We start from the raw sequence: 8773 nt of genomic DNA, 5'->3' as shown, positions 1-8773 counted from the left end.
TTAATTGTCATTAATCCTTCTTTTAGAAGAAATACCGTTTTGTCATAATTTCTATTTATTGTCATTAGTCCTCTAACTTTGTATTAATCCTACATTTAAGTGTCACTAATCATTTTTTAAGAAGGAATAACGTTTTGTCATAATTTCTATTAGGTATTATATCCATTTGGGTCCCTAAACTAAAGCTTCAAAATCAATTAAGACATTGAACTATCAAAATCATCAATTGAGTCCATACCTTATCCTAAAATTAGAAGGTGACTATTTGATATAGACTGTAATAATCTCCGTGTTGGTTTAAAATGGGTTTGGGGAAGAAAGTCTGAAACTGTTCAACCGAATTATATTCGATGAGGCCTCAATTGAATATTTTTGTTTAGAATGTGAACTCAATTGATGAGTTTTAGCTAGTTCAGGGACCTAATTGATGACTTTGATAGTTTAGAGCTGATGAGCTTCACGGTTGAGACTCACTAAGGGATAAGTGTACCCCGTCGTTATCAAGTAATAATCTGGACAAGTCCAGGTATCGAATCCACATGATTTACTGCTGCAAGTATCGAGCAACTTGGTCTCTGGTGTTATCTAGGCTTTGGGGGGTTTTGATTTTGTTTTCATTAAGTTAACCTACTCCTAGTTAAATTACTCTACTCCTAGCTAAGTTATTCTACTCCTAGTTAAGTTATTCTCCTCCTAATTACGTTATTCTACTCCTAATTACGTTATCCTACTCCTAAGTGATCTTTCACTAATGAAATTACCCAAAGGAACATGGGGTGATACGATAATAATGAGAATAGATTGTTAGGTCAATTGATTACAAACCTAATCTAAGTCACTTGTACTCGAGGCAATTAACCCTACTTATCCTTCTGAAGTCCCTAGTGCGTGATTCCCTTATAAGGCCGAAACTAGGTCTAAGGCTCATCAATTTGGGCTTACTCAACTAAGAGGTCATTAATCTCCTAGGTTCTGACTAGGTCAGATCCAGCTCACAATATGTGCCAACTTAATTTTTGGACTTATGAATGAGTTAAACCAATCGAATAAAGCGTAAGACAATGATTAAATAAATAAACCAATTGAACAAAACAAGAGCTAGAATATTATTAAAGATGAAGAAACATTGTTATGGGGATACAATTAGCCTAGGATTCATACACTGTATCAAGGGTTAAACAAATTATAAAAAGGATAAGAAAATCCATTTCAGGGAACCTGTCTACCCTGCAGGCGGCTTCCTAGGTCTTCAGGACGGACCTTGAACAATCCTCTGTGAGTAGAGCTTCAAAGGTTCTTCAATGGAGGTTGAAGGAGATGGAGGAGGTGGAGAGGATTCTTCAAGGGAGAAGGCTAAGGTATTTTACAATAATGAAAGATATATACAAACTGAAACTAAAAGTTCTATTTATAGTTGCGGTTCGGGCCCTCGTTCTGACCTAATTCATTTGCTTTTGCAGGTGGGAAGATGTGGGGTCAATCATGGCATCGTGGGGCCATGAATCAATCAAAAGACTGATTCCGACAGGTCAACTCACCGAGCTGGGCAAGCTGCTCGCTGCATTGACAGTGCCAGCTCGTCGAACTGGCCTAAAAAGGCCAGTTTTCATCGAGCGACATGCCCAGACGCCCTGCGTGACTGTCGGGTGTCCCCGTCACGCGATTTTCACCCGAACTCGTTCCTATTTTGACCTGAACACGCATGCAAACTCCAAACGACATTAGTTCCGAGGCTAAATTGACCCTATTGGGGTTTAGTGTCCTATAGACAATTGTTCCAGGATATAAACCTAATATAAATGAATTGTTCTTTATGTCATTTGTTTTAATAAGATATGGTTTTATAACTGTATAAAGGCAACCTCTTTTAAAGAACTAAATAAGTCTAATAGAAGGAAATCCCTAAGTTTATTTAAAGTGATTATAAAGTGTTCATACGAGCATGAAGTGAGACGAAACATTATAATAAACTAATAAAATTAAAACCACCCCAAGTCAATATGTTTTGAATAAGGATTAACATATCACTATTGAGACTTGCATGTAACAATGTCTTCTGTCGAGACAGAGAGCTGATCTCACAAGCTTCAGATATGCAGATATCTGGACAGTTACGTGGATCCAATGAAAGGGGTTCATTAGGATTGGGGACTCGACTTAAGATAACAGGATGGGTAGATTTATCCTTGTCATCTGTTCATCGCATTGGTATTAATAGGTATAAGTAATCCTAAGACTCAAAGGGATGTTAATTAGTGATTCTGGATTATGGAATGTGATGCTTTGATCATGTTGTAACACAATCCATAACAGAGATGAATCTGGGGTGTGAACGACAGACGTTGGGTATCACAGGAAGTAATTGCAGGGTAGTTATACATTGGATTGAGCATTTGTCACTCCTGATAAATGGGAGATATGTTGGGGTTTAATGTCCTATAGACAATTGTTCTAAGATATGAACTAAATGTAAATGAAGTGTTCTTTATGTCATTTGTTTTAATAAGATATGGTTTCATAACTATATAAAGGCAACCTCTTTTAAGAACTAAATAAGTCTAATAAAAGGAAATCCCTAAGTTTGTTTAAAGTGATTATAAAGTGTTCATACAAGCATGAAGTGAGACGAAACTTTATAATAAACTAATAAACTTAAAACCACCCCAAGTCAAGTAATATGTTTAGAAAAAGGATTGACATATCACTACTGAGACTTGCATGTAACAATGTCTTCTGTCGAGACAGAGAGCTGATCTCACAAGCTTCAGATATGCAGATATCTGGGCAGTTGCATGGATCCGATGAAAGGGAGTTCATTAGGATTGGGGGCTCGACTTGAGATAACAGGATGTGTAGATTCATCCTTGTCACCTGTTCATCTCATTGGTATTAATAGGTATAAGTAATCCTAAGACTCAAAGGAGTGTTAATTAGTGATTCTGGATTATGGAATGTGATGCTTTGATCCTGTTGTAACACGATCCATAACAGAGATGACTCTGGGGTGTGAACGGCAGACGTTGGGTATCATAGGAAGTAATTGCAAGATAGTTATATATTGGATTGAGCATTTGTCACTCCCGATAAATGGGAGATACGTCCAAGGATCGCTTGTGGAAGACTTGACTCTAAATCCTTGCAAGGTGATAGCTTAAGACTTGAAATGAAGATTTCACCTAACCTATCTAATTGGAGTTAACTTGGCCTGTACAAGTAAAATGAACGTCTCGTTATATGTGACTTGACATTATCTGATGCGCGTTTTACGTATACGTGCATGTGAAGGCAAGTGTACCTTAGTCGTGTATCAAGTAATAAAGTGAAAGTAGAGTATCGTTCCCACGAGGATGATGATTATAAGTACTAATCTCTTTGCTTACTATCTATTATTTAAACAACCAAAATGTAGAGTTTGTTGGACAACCAAGCTAAGACTTAAGCAAGAAATGAAATAAAAATTACACAAATTAAGTGAGAGATTACTTATAATAAAAGAAACTAAGGCTTCTAGCTTCACTTAACCTCTTTGCTTGGTAATAACACTTAACCTCTTTTAAGTTGTTTTATCCTTTTTAAGATGGTGATTTTTCTTATTAACTAATAGTTCTCAAGATCGGTTCTAAACTCTCGACTAATTACTTTCCCTTGGTCCGGCTCAAGTAATTAATCAAGAGAAGCATTAAGTTTTCTTATTTCCAAACCTTCGATTTATTACTTTCCCTTGGTCCGGCTCAAGTAATAAATCTAAGATTTGTAACAAGATTAAATCTAAACCTTTTTAACCTACTTTACCTTGGTCCGGCTAAAGTGATTACTTAAGATTCAAGAAAAACCGCTCGATTAATTACTTTCCCTTGGTCCGGCTCAAGTAATTAATCTAAAGAAGCATTAAGTTTTCTTATTTCCAAACCTTCGATTTATTACTTTCCCTTGGTCCGGCAAGTAATAAATTAAAGATTTGTAATAAGATTCATGAAAAACCTTGGAAAACCAATAAGCCACACTAAATGGTCATTAGGTCCAACTTATGAATTTCGATTAATCAATTTAATCACGGTCAATATAAACGATTAATTATATCCAAGTAGAGAGTTGGCCCATCTCCTACAAGCATTAAGAATCATAAGTTAGTTCTCCAAAAGGATAAAGATAACTTAAATAGGTTAAACGTAATTACCACATAATTAAGGTTAAGATCCACTTTTAGCCTTAGTTAAGAGGGGTTTAGCCCATCATTAGATTAAAACACATTTTAGAAAGATAGATAATAGAGTTCATATTAATAAAAAAGATTAAAGTTTAGAAGAAACCGTAGTGACGATTACCGAACGAACTTCTTCGGTAACTTGAAACTTACTTTTATTAGATGAACTTTTGCACAAACAACACTCTAACAACAATAAGAACAACACAAACAACTGATTCTTAAGGATAAGAATCAACAAAATAACATTATAGAGGGAAGAATTAAGCCTAAGCTTGGTGTGTCTTCAAATGGCACCCAAGGCCTCCTTTTATAGTAAAATGGTACACAAAATTCCAAAGACCAAGTCATCCTTATGGCCTCCCACTCCTTATCATCTGAATTTAGCATTTAAGAGAGCATGGGGGAAGATTTTAATAATTTAGGAGTTGAAATGTCAAAGGAATCTTAGGCTTCAACATATTCATCAACTTTGGATAATTTTCTGGGCCTGATGCACTTCGAATTTGGAGATGATTATTATTAGACATTTGTTCATCTTTCTCTTAGCTTTCCAACGCATTTTGAATCGCCTCAATCCGAGTCCGTATGAGAGAGATAAGTTGAAAATACGACAATGTGTCAAATCTGTCCTAGTGTGAACAATTGGACTTTATTTTACAGCACCTATCCGTGACGAAGTGCACGCTGGGTGTCACTAAAACTCCTTTTTCTGGTCCCTTTTACTCCCGAGTTGCCGCCTTAAGCCCCGACTTGGTTATTTGTGCCGAAAACCTTGTGAAAGTGCCTAGAAAACACACAAATTGGCTTAGATACATAAAATGAAGAAAATATACAAAAACCATTATTAAAATTTATTAAAATGGTACAAAATAACTAGTAATTAAATACTAAAAATGCTATAAATTACGACGATAACAATAGTCATAAGATTCAGTTCAAGGATGTAGTTGATGAAGGATCGAATTATACTGTAACTAATACGGAAAGGTCAACGACAGAATCAACCTGTCTTCTTATAGCTCTGGGGGAATGTTTCGGATCTGCCAATCACATTTCGCGTACTCATTCCATTATGCAAAGATTAAATATAATTCTGAGAAAATTAATTTAATAGTTGCATACGGCTAGAAGCAATAAGAACCTAATGGGTCGCACATAAGACTTGGAGCCCAAAAGAGAAACAGATGTTAATTAATTGATGGAAGCCCAACTGAGTCCACTAAGGCCCAGTACATAGGGGGCGATTTTATGTATGTAAAATACATAAATAATTAATTTGATTTTAACAATTCTAATTAGATTATGATTGTGAATTAAATTAATTAAAGGATAAATAAGTTAGGAGGTTTAATGAGATTAAATTGCTTATATTATTATCCTATCAGGTTATTATTATTATCTTTATATTTAGATATAATTATAGATAATAACTAATAAGAATTTTATTCCGAATTAAATTCTTATTCAGTAACCTAATTCTATCTAACTAGGGTTTAGATACAAGAGAGTATATATACCCCTTTACATGAGGATTTCGGCCAACTCTAGCCAACCGGAGTGAGAGAATTTCGACCCCCTTGTTGAGGACGAGATAATCTACCGCTTCCTTCCGTTTCAATTGATTATTAATCTCTTTCTCTTATTCCTTGATCTTGTGTTGATTTATTAGAGGCAATCTACTTTGGTTGCTTTCATACGGTTGAGTTCTAATCATATTTTGAATTGTGCTTTGTCTTGTGCTCGGAAACTCGGAGTAAGAGTTGTGGGCACTACGATTGCAACGGTAGATAGTTCATCGAAAGGTATTTCCTTCTATCCCTCTTTATATGAAATAACGATTAACGGATCTTGGGTTAATGGAAAAAGGTTAAAATTTTTATATTTTCGCTGCCAAACATTATCCCATTTTCCTTCAGTGGTATCAGAGCCTGCGTTAAATCCGTTATTTCATATATGAAAATTAAAAGGTTTTTCAATCAGATTGAATAAATATTTATAGTTAGGTTAATTAACGAAATCGTTTTGATTAATTAATTCTAAAGATAAATAAGTTTTAATTAATTGTTAATTAAAATAGATTATGCATATGTTCCGGGTTATATTTTGGTTGATAATCATTATAACAAAACTACTCGTTTTATAGTTAGATTGATAAAAGTTAGTTTTATTAATTCTAAAGATAAAACAAAATCTTTAATAGATTTGTTATATTTAAAATAATAATAAAAAATTGGAACAACAGTCCGGGTTACGCCGCGAGCAGCAACCCGAATTGCTGTTCGCGGTTGCTGCCTGGCGGCAGCAATCGTGTGCGGCTGGACGTGTCACGTCCGTGTCCTAGATATTAATATATATTATAATTATGGGGTATGTGATTTTTATTTGGTGTTATAGGAAAAATTTGGAGTTAATTTGATGCGTTGATGTGTAAATTAAAAGTTTAGGGTAATTATTAAAAGATTATATAAAGATGGATGACCAAAATGGATATTTGTCAAATTTGGGATATAAATCCCAAATTGTTCCAGGAGCTACGATCAGCATCGTCATCTTATTTCTTTCTTTTCTTTTCTTCTGTGTTTCTTTTTCTTTCATTATTATCAAACCGTTCTTCGACCGTTTCTCCACCGTTTCTTTGATTTATGGAGATTCGACCGTCCAAATCACTTGAAACTTAAACTATAGCATCCTTAAGTATAGATCTAAATCCTAACCGCAGAGTTTTTGAGTTTCGGAAGCGTTTGGAGGGAAAACGTCTTAGACAGGATTTAGAGGAGAATTGAACGGGTGTATTTTCTTCAATTAGCAGCTAAGGTAAGTAACTATCAACTATATTTTGAGTTTTATGTATATAGATATATATATAATCAAAGAATTTCCAGAAATTGATATTTTAGGGTTATGCCGGAATTTTGTAAAATTGAGGTTTTTCACAATCTTGCTTTTTATTGTGAAATTATAGTTCAAATGAACTATTGACTATGTTATATGTGAATTACAGATTTTACTTGGTTATATTGATTTGAGGTTTTCGTTGGTTGATTAACTTTGAAATTTTATTTGATTAAGGATTGATATTTTGGAGAATTGAACCCTTGTGAGCTTGATTATGATCAAGAGAAGTATATACATATATACATATATGTTTTTGGTTTCAATCTATATATATATATATGGAATAAAATGTTTGGTATCCATTGAAAGTGGTCCGGTTTGGTGGATTTAATTCTAAAGACCATATTTAGTGAGAAATATGGCCTGTGTACACAGTCTGAAGACCTATTGGGTATGGCAGAGAAGTGTTGGGTAAGACCATATGGGATAGGCAATGTTAAGAGACGTCTCGTATATGTGTTGTGATTTGTGACTGAAAATATAAGGGGATGAACTCAAACATGGATACAATATTTTATGTTTTTGGTTTATGAACTTAAGTTTTGAGTATATTTTACAAGGTTTTGATTAAATCCTTTATAAATATATATATATATGTAGTTATGTTAAGTAAAGTTGATTTTTATAGCTGCTAGTTTCTTATTGAGATTTCTGTCTCATGTTTTCCAAATGTTTTTAATGTTTTGTTTTAGGCGAAGAAGTGCAAGGTACCGAGAGGGGTACTCGATCCTAGGGCAAGGTTCGGTTACAGCTACGAGGTGCAAGTCGTCTCTAGGGTATTGCATCCATTTTATTCATGTACATATATGTGGATAGTATAAGGACACTTGTATAACTTGTTTTTGATAGTGTCCTTTTGTTTGATATTTATTGTCTACATATATATATATATAATTAGCTGAAGTTGAGAACTTGTGGAGTAGTGTGATATGGGTTATGAGTAAGTCATAACTTGTCTATATAGGTGATGCTGGAAAATCAGATTCGTACCTGAATCTTGTGATGCATTTTTCGACCAGATATAGGCCGAATCTGTCATGGAGTCCTAAATGAAAGTTCTTTATTATTATCTTACGTTTCCAGGGGTGTTTGAATCGCCTTAATCGGACTCCGTATGAAAAAGTTATACTGGAAACGACATATGATGGTCATTTTAGCTTTAAACCAGAATTTGGTTTTTGCTTTGATTTTTCTCCTTATTTGAGAAATACTGCTACTGGTTTATATAATAAGTCAGTGGTAATGTCTCACCGTCTTATCTGATCTTATTTTAGGTTGGGTTTGACATTTTGGTATCAGAGAAATAGGTTTAATCTATATCTATAAGTGTATATATAGGTAATATAATGTGAATAATGGTATTCTTGTGTTGCACACATGACATTCATGGATAGCATATATCTACATATAATTATAATGGTGTCTTTATCATATAGATGCATCCGAGACGACTGCGTGGCCGACCGCCTCTAAATAGAGGTAGAGGTAGAGGTAGAGATGAGGAAAGAAGAGAGTTAGGATGGGGTCTTGAGGGCATAGGGGATAGTGAAGCCTCTGATGCAAGAGTTCCACCCATTAACCAACCTCAAAGACAACAACGACCATCACCTCCACGTCGACCTGTTAATTTTCAAGATGAACAACCTGCACCATATGTGGCTCCACAAGCTG

This window comes from Euphorbia lathyris, chromosome 3, assembly GCF_963576675.1.
Source record: "Euphorbia lathyris chromosome 3, ddEupLath1.1, whole genome shotgun sequence".
Classification (NCBI taxonomy): domain Eukaryota; kingdom Viridiplantae; phylum Streptophyta; class Magnoliopsida; order Malpighiales; family Euphorbiaceae; genus Euphorbia; species Euphorbia lathyris.
This window is presented reverse-complemented; position numbering follows the sequence as displayed.